Source organism: Tauraco erythrolophus, chromosome 12 (genome assembly GCF_009769465.1).
Source record: "Tauraco erythrolophus isolate bTauEry1 chromosome 12, bTauEry1.pri, whole genome shotgun sequence".
NCBI classification, from domain to species: domain Eukaryota; kingdom Metazoa; phylum Chordata; class Aves; order Musophagiformes; family Musophagidae; genus Tauraco; species Tauraco erythrolophus.
Genome location: NC_141476.1, coordinates 1,062,682 through 1,079,235, shown reverse-complemented (window position 1 = coordinate 1,079,235; position 16,554 = coordinate 1,062,682).

Genomic DNA, 16,554 nt, shown 5'->3' with positions numbered 1-16,554 from the left:
TGCTGAAGCAAAAGACCATTTCTATCACCTTAGCAACAGGTCCCACAGGCACCAACCCACTGGGGTTATTTACAGCACTGGAAACAGCAGCATCCCCTACATCCCAGACACACTCTTGGTCTTGGGAAAGAATCTCTTGTCATTGAGCAAACAGGTTAACCTCAGCGACCCATTCAAACCCTGCCCATCATCTTCACTGATCCTCTGATGCTCCAGACACCAGAGAACTAATTCACCAGTATCCTATGGAAACGCAGGTGATGCCACCTCCCTCCGCGCGTGCGCATCCACGGGCAGCCTCACCTTCTCTGCCTATTTGCAGGCCAGTTTCCGACAGACACGACAGAGGTTACACGATTTACAGCTTATAAATTATCAGATCTGGCCAAACCTAATATCAGCCAGCTGGGAGGAGGAGATGGGATCAGTGCTCCCACGGAATTAAACGCCGCACGGTAAGGGCTTCCCGTCAGGAACCTGAGGATCCACCCAGTCAGTGCCCCCCGCACAGGGTAGGGCCCATTTGGACCCCTCAACTCACAAAATACCCCAAAATCAGCCACAAGGGAAGGCAGGCAAGATTTGTCTGTTCCTCCCACGTTTATAGTGGAAATGGAAGAATGACGTGAGGAAAATGAAAAACAAGTGATTTTTCCTACGTGTATAGAGCTTGTGTCACACTCGATGGCTTCTGTGAACAACAGATGTTCATAATTTGCGAGTCTGAAAAGAAATTTCTTTTTCGCTACCCGCAAACGAGGCCAATTCCTTTCTTACGTGGCGTTTGACAGGCCAACATTCCCGCTCCGCCCGCGGGACAGCTCTGGGTGTACGGCTTGTCGAGAGCCCCGATCCCAGGCTCCCCCCGCGCCAGAGGGACCCCGCGGGAAGCACCCCCCTGTGCCCAGCCCAGTCCCGGCCCGCAGCAGTCACGGAATCACAGGGCTGAGTGGGCAGAGTCCAGTGCTGCTGCGGGAAATGCCCCGCGTTGTGCCCAGTGCTGCTGCGGGAAATGCCCAAAGTTGTGCCCAGTGCTGCTGCGGGAAATGCCCAAAGTTGTGCCCAGTGCTGCTGCAGGAAATGCCCAAAGTTGTGCCCAGTGCTGCTGCGGGAAACCCCCTGCGTTGTGCCCGGTACTGCTGCGGGAAATGCCCCGCGTTGTGCCCAGTGCTGCTGCGGGAAACCCCCTGCATCGTGCCCAGTGCTGCTGCGGGAAATGCCCAAAGTTGTGCCCAGTGCTGCTGCGGGAAATGCCCAAAGTTGTGCCCAGTGCTGCTGCGGGAAACCCCCTGCGTTGTGCCCAGTGCTGCTGCGGGAAATGCCCAAAGTTGTGCCCAGTGCTGCTGCGGGAAATGCCCAAAGTTGTGCCCAGTGCTGCTGCGGGAAATGCCCAAAGTTGTGCCCAGTGCTGCTGCGGGAAATGCCCAAAGTTGTGCCCAGTGCTGCTGCGGGAAATGCCCCGCGTTGTGCCCAGTGCTGCTGCGGGAAACCCCCTGCGTTGTGCCCAGTACTGCTGCGGGAAATGCCCAAAGTTGTGCCCAGTGCTGCTGTGGGAAATGCCCAAAGTTGTGCCCAGTGCTGCTGCGGGAAATGCCCAAAGTTGTGCCCAGTGCTGCTGCGGGAAACGCCCAAAGTTGTGCCCAATGCTGCTGCGGGAAACCCCCTGCATCGTGCCCAGTGCTGCTGCGGGAAATGCCCCGCGTTGTGCCCAGTGCTGCTGCGGGAAACGCCCCGCGTTGTGCCCAGTGCTGCTGCGGGAAACGCCCCGCGTTGTGCCCAGGGCAATTCCTGCCTCTGCAGCAGAGGGACCCGATTCAGACGCACCCGCCAGCGGCGAACGTGCTCGCCCAGTCCCACTCCAGTCTGTGCCTGCCACAACCAGCTCCGACGCACTGGTGCAGAGAACGGATTTCTCCCTGCTCCGTGCTTGCACCAGACACTTCCATCTACTCCCGGACGTATCCCTCTGCAGCCAGTGCCGAGGTCACGCCAGCGTTTCCAGCTCGCTCCCTCAGCAGGTTTGTTTACAGCAGCTTATCCTTCCCCTTTTCCAGCTCTGCCATCATCAAAACTTCATCTACATTTTCTTTTATTTCCATGAAGTAAAAGACAATTACACACCCCCCGCTGGTGTCAACAACTCTGAGTACCGTAAACACGTGCAGTTTGCTGGGTACAATATCCCCTACAAACATCTCACAGTTTACAAATTCCTGGTAGTTGATTCTCTGAAGTTTTGTCAACACAAACGGACAAGTCAGCTCGGGTTTGTGTTTTTTTTTTTTAAAAAAAAAAAAACACTTGACGTTTTCACCTTTCTCCAGACTATCTTTCCCCTCTTCTATCCTAATAAAAATGTAATAGAACTTTATAAAATACCTGCTGAATGTTATTTAATATTACAGATAACGGGGACAAAGTCACAGTTATCCCTTCTATGCTTTTTAACACAACACAATTCTGTGCACAGCAATGACACTATTTGGTTCGTGCACTATTGCAATTAAATTGGAAATTGATAATCAAACTCTTAGCAGCATTCTCTCGGATTTGCACAGCTACCTACATCAAACCTCCTTGAAAATTAAAGCCTAAATAAGTGCTGACTCTTTTTTTTCCCTCCTTCTTCTTCTAGGAGGGGCAGCTGCTGTGTGAGGGGTTGCAGGAGGTTTCCAAGCAAAGCTGACACGGATGCTAGACACGATGTGAGTTTTACCCGGGGTGCACAGCACGGGTACAGGATGTTGTGGGGCACGGGGAACCCTCCTGACGGTGCAGCCTCCAGGGAGTGTTTCTGCAGTAAAAACCCTCTTTTCATCAGGCAGTAAAAGAGACAACGGGTTCCCCTGCTGCTCACTCTCCCACCACCTTCCACAACCTGCACAACATCTGTCTCCTCTGCTGCTAGATTCTTGCCTGTCAGCAGACCCACTGCGTGCAGCGGTGGCACCACCACAGCCACGCTGGCACACGGGGCATCCTGTACCAACACGCTTCTGCCTGCAGAGCCGCAGCGCTGCCACCGTCCTGCCAGGAGCTCTGCCACCCGCCGCCAAACCAGCATCCTCCAGTACAGACTGAGGAGCAGCCACTTCAAAAGAACACTTAAAAACAGTCAGATGCAGGGCTTTTAGGTACAACGGTATGACTTGCAATTAACCCATTCATCACAAGGAAGTTTTGAAGTAGCGTTTTCCAGTAGTAATATAAACCGAGGAATCTGCTTAGAGAGGAAAGAAAGAAGTGTTCTGCAGGACAAACAGATGTCTCTTTGGTATAACGACCTGCCATGCCTGTACTGGCCAAAAAATTGTACTTTAGTTTCAGATCAAAGCTCCAAAGCTATTAAGTATATAAAAAATATTACCAGCTCTTCCAGCTCTAATATCTTAGATCATCTTGTTTCTTTTACTACTTGGTATTGTCACACATGAACCACGCTATAAATTTCTTTTGTAGAGTTAATAAATTATCATTTTTCTATGCCACCCTCTTCCAAATAGTATATGTGTGTTCTAAACGTCAGAGACACAAAAAGGTCCCCAAGGCAGCAAGAGACTGTGCTGAAGTCTCTGAACACTACGGATGGGCCCAGGGGGAGCCTTATTGCAGACAAGAGAAATAAGATGCCAACCAAACACCAGCACCCCTGAGACAGACAGGTCTCAGCTGCTGCAGAAGGTGATGATGATGATGATGACAATATTGATGCTTGTCAGCTACAGCACAAAAACATGCCAACAGGAAAATGGTGCACTGAGCTAAAAAAGCCTGTTACTCTTCAAGTGGAGCGCACAAAACAAGTAGAGACTTTTACGGGCAATTATACAAGAACTTTACCAACTTTGCTAGATGTCTTTTGCTTCTTCTTCATCTAAGGAGATATCCCATTCGTTTTCCTCTTTCCTGATTTAGTACATCTGTTCAATACAAGCTTCCAAGACCTGTAGTTTCATGGAAGCAGAGTCATCTCTTAATCTGATATAACCAGCTGGATTTCGTAAAGTGCTCAGAGTATTTTGAAATTAATTGCATGCTGCCTTTTTTTTTGTAATTCAAGAGGATCTTTCAAAAGCTTCATATAGTATGTTTCTTTTATCAAGATGCCAAAAAATTGCAGCACTTTCCTGTGAACGTCTACCTTTCAATCAAAAGGTATCTATCCATTTGGGAAAAAAAAATACCAGGTTCCCATTCCTATCTAAAATAACAAAATGACATGCAGGGAGTTGAATTTCAGTGAAGCTCTGCCTCACTGATGGAAATGAAGCTACACCACCTGAGAACACAGATCATTAATCATAAATCAAAAATCATTTACATTTATTTTCTACACGTTCTGTTAGATTTCTATGGCAGAAATCCCAGTCTTCTGACAACCATTGAGTTTTCCAGTTGCATCAGCCTCAGCACACCACTGAGGGTGCAGGACTGGGATGAACTCGGACAGAACTGACTTCTCCTGCACACGGCAGCCCTGTCGAGGTGCAGACCCCATTGTGCATCCCCATGGCCTTTGGGAGGAGGACCCCCCATACTGAACTAACAAACTACCTTGCCCTTCACCTTACAGAAACAGGATTTAACACTCAGTCTCCCAGCTTGCAGCATTTTCCAGAAGCCCAACACACCAGGTGAAAAGCCCAGAGAGCTGAAAACTGATTCTTATGGTTGGGCTGAAATAAAATCTTCCACAGCATCCCCTTGCAACCCACCCAATTCCCACCCCCAGGAAAGATCCCGCACTGAGAGCCACGGTGGGCTGCCCAGCACGGGATGAGGTCTCATCTCCCCTACCCACACTCCTTCCGTTAAAGTAAACGGATTCTCCTTTTGCTTCCCAGCCGTGAGGCTGGGGCTCCAGCAGACCTCGATGCTGTCCTTGCAGGAGTGCAGCCAGAGCAGGCTGGAAGCACCACAGTCTCATTCACTTCTCCCACTGCTCTGCTGAACATCAGGTGTTCACACAAGTTGTGCCCCCTTTAAGAGAAAAAGACACTTTCACACTTCACACCGCTGCAACTGGCAGGATGCACGTTTCTCTGGTAAATACACATGTCCAAATTATCACAGCAATAACCTAACAGGTTTAATCTCACAAGTTTATAGCTCCTAAAAGTTTTCCAGTGGAATACACCTATGGGATCTTGTATCCCTCTCAGCTCTTTTCTGCAGACATCTCCAAGCTGCCCGCTGGCTGCTGCTGCAGAGCCGGGTCCGAGGTGGCTGTGCGACACACCGGCCGTGCTCCTGGGGCACAGCTGGCCTCTTCCATTTCTACCCTCAGAAACCACATTCGTTCCAGCATCCAGCAGCTCATGTCCTCACCCAGTGAACGGAACTCTGCTGCCTCATCTGTACGTTGAGCTGGTATCAACTGCAGCAGTAACAGGAATTCAGAAGTTCACATTAACTACATCACATCTTCACAAAGGGGAGAACAAATGAAGCAGCTGTTGCATTTTTAAGCTTCCCATAATCCCAAATAAATATTTCAGTTAATGAATGTGCCTGTGATAACAAAAACGTGCCAGGTTTATTAGGAAATACTATCTATTTTTAAAGGTTACCATTTATTATTGTTTCAGGTTTGTACTTCTCTGTTCTCACAAGCAACTCGTTTAAAAAGATACGTATTTTCAAATTGTTCCTTTCTACTAAAAGCAAAAAATCTGTTTCATAATATAATTCCACAACATTTTGATGTAGCTTTGTGATTCTTTTTTCTCACTTCACAATTTTCACTTGCCATGAAAACAAGAAACTAAGACACTTCCAAATTTAACATGCACATACACACGCGTGTGTTTGTTTAACTTCACATAATCTCATCTTCCCAGCATCTTCATTTTGCTCTGACTACAACAAACTACTTATCCACTTTCCATTCCAAGAAAACGTGGGCTCATTAATGAGGATACAGTGCTCATGATGGAACACAGCCCAAGGCACCAGTGGGCAAGAAAAAGAGCCATCCTTTAGAAGAAGGAAGTGAGCAGAGTTCAGGAACGTTCCCACAGAATTTAGAAAACACATACACCTTCCTGTTGCAACTGCTGTTAATTCACAGGCTGCTGTATGTAATCTGCCCAAAATCAGAGGATCCAGTGTTACATCATCTTCTCACTACAAAAAAACGCGCTGAAGAAAATGATGACTATTATCATAACACTAAGAAACCCAATAAAAATGCATGTATCTAATATTATTGGAAACTTTTATATTCTTATAAAATATTCTCCCCGTTTTTATTTGACATTATTTTATGTTAATGCATAAAGGCAAAGATTCTTCAGTTCCTGGGGACATTAAAGACCAGGCTGGCTACGCGGGCACCGCACTGCTCTGCTCATCTCATCTGTCACATATGGGCACACGAGGAAAAGGAAGACGTGACCTGCCTGAAAGGAAACGAATGCATGAGGTGACCTTGAGAACATTATTTTTTTGTTGTTCCTAGCGGGCAATCCACTAGATCACATCATCCCTACTGGTCCTATGTTCTGCCTCTGATTTCTGCGACTAAACACATGCCAGAGAACACAAGTGTACATATTATGAGCCACCTATTAACATCTCACCATGTGGTACCTCTAACACCTCCCTTAAGAACGGGGAAACAGTCTTTCCTGTTGCCAGAGTACCTGTTCACACCAGCTTAGCCGAGGAAAAGTGGTCTACTGCCAGTTACGGAGGCAAACTGGTAGGGAATGGAGGCTGCAAACACACCCAAGCGCCCACTGACTTCTGCGTCGGAAGCACTGATTCTTCTCCCTCTTTCTCATCCCAGCCAGGATCTCCATCCTCTGCTCAGGAAGGATGTATTTCTTGTTCCCAGAGCAATAATGACAATTTCTACGCAGCAAAGTAACGTCCAGAAATAACTCACAATAAGGCCAGACAGAGGAGAACCAAATTCTGGTGTGAGAAGCCAGAGAGGTTGAGCATCCCTGTGATGGACAGTGCGGCAGCACCGCTCTGCTCCGCTCCGACGGAGGATCCCCACCCCTCCACTGCAGCCAGCTGGAAAAGGCTTCCTTGGGATTTACAGAGGCTGAGAGTAACAGCTTCAGTAAAACGTGCCGGTGGGCATGAGCATGATAGCGGGAAGGAAGAGAAAGGAATAAAACCTCTATTTCACACTAATGCCACAGGTCTGAAATCCCACACGCAGGAGCTGAAAAGGAAAAAGAAAAAAGCCCAGGCTGAGTCTTCTTTAACAAAACCCAGGAAATTGGAGTCATCTGTTTGCATCACATCTCACCACACCAGTAAAGCTAACTGGGTGACACTATCTTCTACAGGCTAAAGATTTTCCTACCGTTTCCCAAGAGAACTGAAGGCACCCAAATCCTTCTAGAGACTAAATCCATTGAGAGACAGAAAGCATGTCACGAACAATGCCAATTCTTTATTATTCAAGCACCATTGTTTTTGTTCTAATGAAATAAATAGTTCAATAATTAGCTACTACAAGTCTGCAAGAGATCCCAGTTCCCACAGTCTGCCTCTAGCCTCAGCTTCCATTTGTATCACCATCCGACTACTCCTACTAGCACTTATATTTACATCTTTCAATAGCTCCATAAACATGCAAAGCTCTTTAGAAGAAAAATGCCACATTTTCACAGACGTGCTGAAGTTACATGCAGAAAGAAATCCAGGGGTAGAAAACTGTCCTATAAAATTAGCACATGCCTGGTTTATAGCAATTCATTCCAGAATCCATTGCGACGGACAAGACCAAGATCAATATCCCATCAGTGAAGACTGCCTGGGCACTTGGTGAAGGTTATCACCCTTCGCCGCTGCTGACGCACCAGCACGTCTCAGACTGCCTCACTCCTTTCCCAGAATCCGGCACAGAAAACCACATCCCTGCAAAAACCATCTCCAGTTGGTTAATTATCACACCAAACGGAGAATTTTAAAACTATCCAGCACTTCACATGCCCAGCGTAATTCAAAACAAACTCCAGGATCTTTACTGCTGCAACAGGACCCTTTTGCTTCCTTTTCTGTATTTATTTAATTTTGGAGTTTCACCATTGAGAAACTGCCTGCGTCGCTGTGTTACAGCGTGCATCTCGGAAGGTTTAAGTCTTCTGTTCCAACCTATTCCCTCCCAGCTCTGCTCAGCAGCACCTGAAAGTTTTGATGCAGCAGTAACAGCCCCCTGCACAGAGCCACCCCCTCCCACACCCCTGGCAGTTAAAAATGACACAGGAAAAGGAGGAATTATCCCTGCTCTGCAGATCTCCCTTCACTTTCTGTTTGACAAGTCGTACGTTTCACGAAATGAGGGGAAATGGTTAGGGACTCTCGTTCACCAAGGTGTCCGCGTGCTCCATGGCCACGCCAGAGACCTGGAAACAAAACCGAAGCCGCGAATGCCAACGCCACGGAGGTCCGACCACGCACAGGGGGCCTGGGGCAGGGGGCTCAGCACGTTCGCCGAGCTGCCAAACGTAGGCCAACGTACTACAGACCAACCAGTCTGAAATACAGCTAATGCACCATCAGGAGGAAATGCAAGATTTCTGATAGAGGATTACAAGCCCGGCATTAATTCCGAAATGACATGGAAGTGAAAAGGCTATGGAAAATTAGAGGTATAATAGAGAAATCTTGAGTTTTGGACAGATCAAGTCTCTACAATGTATTTCCAGGTCCTCGCCTGAAATACTGGAAAAGATCTTTGCTACATATGACAAAAAAGATCACAGTAATTTCAGACATCAGCAACAGAAATTATAGACCTGAGAGAGAAATACAGTGACACGCGAGAACTCAATAGAGGAAAAATCTGTAGAAGGATATAAAGAAATTAATAGCTAATATGGAGAAAAAAGGGACTAGTGAGATCAAGAGCTATAAATGTTTGCTGACGTCATGACAAGACCTGTATTTTAAAACACAACCAGGTAAAACACTAGCAAACGTACAGTAATGAGAAAATCAGCTAAGAAATGCAGAGGCACTAATTGATGAAATGTATCTTTCCACACTTTGTCATTTCTAAGGGCCAATTTCATCCCAAACGTTTCCTTTCAATCAAGTTGTACCAAGGATTAATTTGTCTCTGTAATTCCATGTGAGGCTTGAGGCTCTAAGGCCCAGGAGTTATAGAATCATAGAATCGTCTGGTTGGAAGAGACCCTCAAGATCATCGAGTCCAACCATTCCCCCTGCACCGTCAGGGTCCCTAAACCATGTTCTTCAACACCAAATCCACACGGTTTTTAAACACCTCCAGGGATGGAGACTCCACCACCCCCCTGGGCAGCCTGTTCCAACACTTCACAACCCTCTATGGAAAGAAATTTCTCCTGATATCTGACCTAAATTTCCCTTGGTGTAACTTGAGGCCATTCCTTCTCATCCTGTCATTCCTAACGTGGGAGAAGAGACCGACCCCCATCTCCCTACAACTTCCTTTCAGGTAATTGTAGAGAGCAAGAAGGTCCCCCCTGAGTCTCCTCTTCTCCAGACTGACCAGTCCCAGCTCCCTCAGCCGCTCCGCACAGGACAAGTTCTCTAAACCCTTCACTAGTTCCGCTGCTCTTATGTTTGAGAATAGCGTGCAGCAGCACCAGGAACCTCCACGCTGCACGTACAACGCATTTTTTCGGGCATCACACTCCTGGAAAAAGGCCCCCTGTGCCTCGCACATCCCCAAGAGCTTCAGGAGGAGTTGCCCTCCCAGGGACTGAGGGCTCCATCTCCATCCCGCCGCCTGGGAAGGAGCTGCGGGATCCGCAGCGGCTCAGCCGGCTCCTCCCGACGGGCGCAGAGAGCCGGGATGAAGGCTGGGGGTGGCCGGGAATCCTGGCAGGAGCAGCGGGATTTACAGCTGCCGCTCCGCAGGGACGGGGCCAGCGGCTGCGCGCCGCCCCGCGCAGCGCCCCGCGCAGGGAAAGCCGCGCATCTGCCGCGGGAGCCTCGTGCTGCGCGGCCGCAGCTCTGCCGAAGCCACGCAGCTCCCCCTGTTGGAATCAAGGCTTAGTCATCGCGATTTTTGCCTTTTGGTTTTTTCTTTTTTTTTTTTTGAAAATTAACATCAAAGTTCAGAATCGGCTATTCCGGACTGCGGTATAAAAAAGAGCGCATAGTTAATGCGGTAGTTCTCAAATTATGGTCTGTAAATGCTCTAACTACATCATCGTCTCTTTTCCAGACGACCACCAGAGCTGTTACTACCATAAAGGTGGAATTTATCCAAACTGAACGCAGGGTTTAAGTTGCAGAGTTGGTGCCCAACCCAGTACTTGCTACAGATGCTCAGCAGGTTCTTTTAAAGAGATAAATAAAGCAGGTCACAGGAAAGTCGTCCTTAAAACGACACAATCCATTTCTCTTTTTGGAAAAAACTTTTGAAGAAAATTTCTGCTTTCCTTGAATCGTTTTTTGTATTTCAAAAGTTTTGTCCATTTCTGTGTGTTCAAAGAAATTTAATTACCTCAATGTTTCTCAGAAAAGAACTATTTTTAAAAACCAGTTTTCCGCATTTTCAAAACATTTTTGATCTGAAACAATCACTGAACCTGAGTGGGTGGGGGTAAGGCATTAAGAAACAGTATTTTGTCCAAAATGTCCATAGGACAATTTACCCTGCCTGGTTCTAAGCAGAAAGAACTTGGTTGGGCCTCATGCAGAACACAGGCTCCACCAACCCAGTTCCTGCTGTAAACGCAGGAACTCTGATGGAATCAGGTCAAGCATTTTAGAGAGGGGGCAACAAGGAAGAGAGGGATGACAAAAATTCCAACTAAATGTGATTTTAAAGCTGCTAATGATGAAGCTAGAAAAAAAAAAATCCTCATAAACTGCCCCTGTGGTTTACTGACCACCACTAACATTGCAATTGCAAGAGATTCTGAATCAGAAGTCAACAAAGTTCAGCTTCTGTCGACCGGAGTTTCACAGGGGACTGGCTGGAGAAATCCTGTTCTCACCCAGAGAGAGGCACACACCGTTATGAGGTTGTCCCACACCTCTCTGATAAACTGTATGGATTAGACTTCTTGAGCCTGTCAGTATACCACATTTTTCATCTTTTAAATAATTTGTGTAATTATTCTCTAAACACACTTTCTCATCGCTGTTTCTCAAGGAGAAACAGATACATCATTCCTGTTCCAGGCTCACCAGGAGCCAATACATACTTTTCATGTGTATCTTGCCTCTACTCAATAGATACTTGTTTCAAATTTAAAGACAGTTTTAGCCACAACATCACACTGAGAGGTCATGCTGAGCTCTCGCAACCACTCTGGTCAGTTCTTCTCTACAAGCATGTTCTGTTTTCCATGCCCAGCTATGTAACTTTACACTGAAAGATGCGTTCAGCCATCCTCTTCTTCACAATTTAGATAATTTGTTGCATGCTAGTCATCTCCTCTTCATTGTAACTACTTTCCTACTGCTGTGTTAAAAAAAAGAAAAGTAATTTTGTGCTTTCCCCAAATTCCAATTATGTCAATGCTTTTACTAATATAGTAACTCTTGAAAATGATACTTGATGAAATCTATTTTTTCATAAATTATTCTAGATAACTATTGTTGCCACTGTACTCATAAGTTGTCGTGATGGAGGTAAGCAAGCTCCACATAAATACAAAACAAAAGTTAGTGGCTTCCCCAGCAGGTTCAGAGTTGTGCACCTTTGGGGTCAATGGGAAAGATGGCACAGAGGTAAATGGACAGAGACTCTTTCCTACCCAAAGGAAAGGGTGGTTATCATGAGAGGCACCGACCTCAAAACACCAGCTGTTTCCCTACTGATGAAGGAAAGGTTAATGGGAGGTCTACAGAAAGAGGATAGATTTCCATTAGATTTAAGGAAGAAATTTTTTGCATTGAGGGTGGTGAGGCACTGGACCAGGTTGGCCAGAGAAGTTGTGGCTGCCCCATCCCTGGAAGTGTTCCAGACCAGGTTGGATGAGGCTTTGGGCAACCTGGTGTAGTGAAAGGTGTCCCTGCCCATGGCAGGGGGTGGAACTGGATGATCTTTGAGGTCCCTTCCAGCCCAAACCATTCCATGATTCTGTAAGACATTTACCAGTAAAAGGAACAGCTTGAAAGAAGACACCACGCACCTTGGAAATTCAACAGAGTCAAAAACTAAAGGAAAATGACATTTCCAATGTGAAGACATCTGCTGTTGCACGCACGCAGTGGTGAGGATGGCTCACTGCAGAGAACACACTGCACTCTTTGGATCAGAGGAAGCGTCTCTGCCTTCCTTCTGCCTTCCTGGTAGGAAATCCTGCCAGGCCAAGGCCACAGCCTTTGCAGCGTGCGAGAGAAGACAGCAGCAGCTAATCGCATTAAAGAAGGGAACAAACATCAGCTGTGCACAGACAACTATTTACTGCTTCTCCTCCACCCGTGACGTGTGCCAACGCCTGTCACTGGGTGAAGCACTGCTTCCCTCTCAGAAACGGGACCAAATTCTGCCATTTCATCAATATTGAGACTGCTTAGGAGAGAGAACTTACTTCTAGTCTCTTCACACTTAAAGCCATTATCCCTGCCTTATCCGACCCTCTTTAGCAAAACTGTGTACTAAGCATTACGTGAAAGGGTATTTAATCTCTGGTATTTCTCTCTACTGTGTCGTGACAATGGACAAAGCTTTTTCAGAGCTTTGTCTTTGGTTATCACAGAAAAAAAGACGACTAGAGGCAAAAAAATAAATCCGTAAACGATAGTAATATTGACAGCCCTGAACCCTGAAAAATCATCAGCCATTCTCTGTAAGGATCACGGCGTTTGAATCGCATGTTAATTGCTTTGTCAGCTTCTGAAGTGCCTTCAGGATACATTTAAAGCTTTTCATACTGTCTGGTTACAAGGAGAAACACTAAATGTAAGATCAATGATAAAACTGGAAACACTGGAAAGGAATAGGGTTTGTATGTCTAATACTTTGTTTTCACACGAGAGAAGAATCTTCCCTCTTCCATCAGAGCTGAACAGTTTACATAACCCCAGGCTCATGCTTGTATACCTGAGTCTCCACGTTTGAGTTAGAAATGAGACAAAACCTATTTTCCCCACAATTATTAACTGCACAAAAGGAGTGTTGGCTGCACAACTCAGGAGAGGAGGTTCTCAAACTCCGATGCTCTGTCAACCATTTTAAGCTGACAAAAAGCTGGAGTTGGATGTTACTTTCCCTTTTAATAATCTTTACGCTTAATTAGTATAATTAATATTTACTCATACAATGACGAAATTCTTGCACAGTGATAGCAATAACAGTGTCAGAATTGGGATCAGAGGCTAAAAAGATACAAGCAATATTAGACAGTTCCTGCCCCCAAAAGACAGCAATGTACCACAAAAGTCTGAAAAAACACTCAAAGACAAGAAAACCAGGATAAACAGAATTAACCCAAAAGATCAGGGTCAGAAATAAATAGGAAAAACAAATAACTTGGTCCTGAAACTCCGAAACAGGCTGGCTTTCTCTCTAGTCTCCCTTAGTTTGACTATGCAAAATATGCAAACCAAGTTGCATTTTCCTCATTAAAGAGTTAAGTAAAGCACGAATAAAAATACATTAAGTCCCACCCATCCTTCCATAGATTGTTTTATTTCTTTTAAGTAGCCTTCAGGAGCTGTACTTTGCAAAATATAAATTGGAATTCAAAATTGTTGAGTTCGTTTGGAAGCCCTCAGCTACGCAGATCTATTTGCGTGAGAAAGACTTCTGATGTTCATAAGGCAGCAACACACTTTAATTATTAGTATTAAATTGCTCTGGAAAAAATATTGAAAATTCAATTATATGAGATATACAAGATAAATTCAAACACATTCATAACATAAGGTCATAAAGAGGAAGGAATTACTATCTCCCCTCAAAATAAAACCAAATCCAACAACTTGGTGACTCATTCTGAAGAGAAAAGGTAAACGTTTTCCATTTGCTCAAATCACTTTTTTCTGTCTGCAGAGATCCAAAGGTTTTTGTGTCCAAGCTAATAAAGTATTCAAACAGCTCCTAACTCCTTCTCAAGGTCTGAATAATCTCACTTCTGTGATTCAGAAGTAAATTCAATGTTTACAGTGTTCAATTAATCTCCAGACAGCTGACAGAGTTAATAACACCTCGGTCAGGCAAATGGGGAAGGAAAAAAAAGACAAGATTAATGCAGCCACAGCTGCCTGTGTCATCAGCCTCTGGCGCAGAGATCAGGAGGTGGTGCCGGGGCCGTGTCTTACTTTGATGGCCATTTGGTGACACTGAGGAAGCAGCAAGAAGCCCAGACAGCTGAAACAGCAGCACTGCTCGCCCGCAGCCATCCTCTCCCTGCCCTTCAGAGGGGGTCACCATCACAGAAACAGCATGAGTAACTTTGGTAAGTGACATCTTCAACCAATTGAAAGGAAAACCATCAGCCGTGGTACTTGGCTTGACCATTGCAGTAGCAGCCACGGTGGGCAATCATTGAAAAATGAAAATTGTATGTTTAAACTAACGCTCAAAAAAAAAAAAGTCAAAGTATTTTTAAATCAAGCTTTTAGTTGCTGACCTTTTGAAACCAGGCCGAGGTAGAGGTTGTCTAGACTGGACAAAGGAAAGAGAAATTGTGCATCAAGAGTGTTTGGCTGGCTGGGTTATGGCACAAACCAGCTGATTGCAGTAAATATCCGTTCCCCCGTTCCCAGAGCCCTCAGCCTTGCACAACCACGACCCAGCGAACGTGCCCTGGTGGCCTCAGACAGGTTATGGAACACGCAGCACCCCGAATCACACCTTTGAATAAACTTTGCAGAACAACAGACTTTAACACATTTCCTAGTCTTCTCTTCCAAAACATAGCAGGAGTATATATTCTGCAGATTCCCCAATATTACTGTGTAGTTATCCAAACAAATTTACAGCACTGGTGCGACACCTGTCTAAATACTGATAAAGGCTTATTTAATGCCATGTTTATTCTCCTTGTAACAGAGCTATCCATTTGAAATACATTTAGAACATCAAACAATGCACAGACCATAGAAAATAAAGACAAATCACCACATGAAATAAAATCATCTCAGCCTACTTGCTGCACCAAAGTTTTGACAGCAGTCATAGAAGTGCATTAAATTAAACCCCAACAGGTTTTGTTACTACAGGTGAGAAAACGGAAAAAAGATGATAGTCAAGTTGGACTTCACAATTTTTCACCTCAAGCATCCTAAAAGACAAATTTAGAATTTTTTTTTTTTTTTTTAAACACAATCAATTATAGATGATGCCTACGACTAAGGGAGGTTCATTCATTCAAAGATCACTGATACGGTGGTATGTGCTATTGCGCTGTCTCAGCCTCTACACTGGATGTACCATTGTCAAACTTGTGGTTACCTGAAGTGAAACAAATGCTTTAAAACATGCTGCCATATTATGTTAACAGATCTGAAGTTGGATAGTGTCACTCCATTACACTGTATTTTAAAACGATTGAATACATGACAAACTAGAAAAACAAAGGATAACAAGTCTGTCTACCTAATGTCAAGTTAGTTTGCAAGTTAAGATCATTGTACATAGAAGGAAACACCTTCCACTCTCTACTGACTGTTCAAGAGTGCTTTTCTGTATACCTGGCCAAGGTACTGTCCTAGCATTTGCATTCCTCATCACCTTCTAAGTACACATGCCTGTAGCAGCCCTGTAAGGCAAGTAGAATCACTTCCCATTTCAGAGACAAGAGGTTAAGCAACAAAGAAAGCCTAAAGGATGCATCCAAGTCAAACAAAAAGCCTTTGTGAATACTGCTTTCCCAGCCTTTGGCCAAACCTTTAATCACAGGACAATCCTGCATTAAGTCGACTGCGAAAATCACAAGTCACAGTAGGAAAGAATTTACTCAAAAGAATGAGAGCAGCAAGGAAGCAGTATTGCTTTATTGCACATGCCATCCAGCTGTGCACACGTGTCCCTGGCACCATGAGCAGCCAACCCCACCCTTCCCATGAGCCGGGCAGCTGCACTGCCACGCAGGAGACAAGGCATCCAGCAACATGAGCAATGACCACCAGATGCTAGAGACAACTTAAGGAAGAGTATAGGTATGGAAGAAGTATATACTGATGCCTGCCTTAGGTATATGGTACGAGGCATTGTCCATAAATAAATAAAAGAGAAAAAGGACTGCAGACCACCAGACAGACCGTTGCCTTCATCCAGCACAGCTATTCCTAGGATCAAGAGAAAAAACTTCAGAAGACAAACATTAAGTCTGACTATAGAGAGTAACTTATGCGTTGAAGTGGAGACAGTGGCATGCTTGGTGAAACAGGAGTGTCACAGGGACAGTAAATTCGTGGTGGAAAAGCAGATGCTAAAAAGCTTGGTAATAAGCCTCTGGTGCTCACTGTCCCTGGGCCTCTGGTGCCACCTGGGGCTCAGGCAGATCCGTGCCAGGAGCTCTCAGGGGGCACAGGCAGCGCGACTGCTGCGGGTCAATATCTGCAGGAGCCCAAACTCAACCACAGCTGACAGTGACCCTCCTGGGGTGTTCCAGCACACAGGTTTTTCCAGAGGGGTAA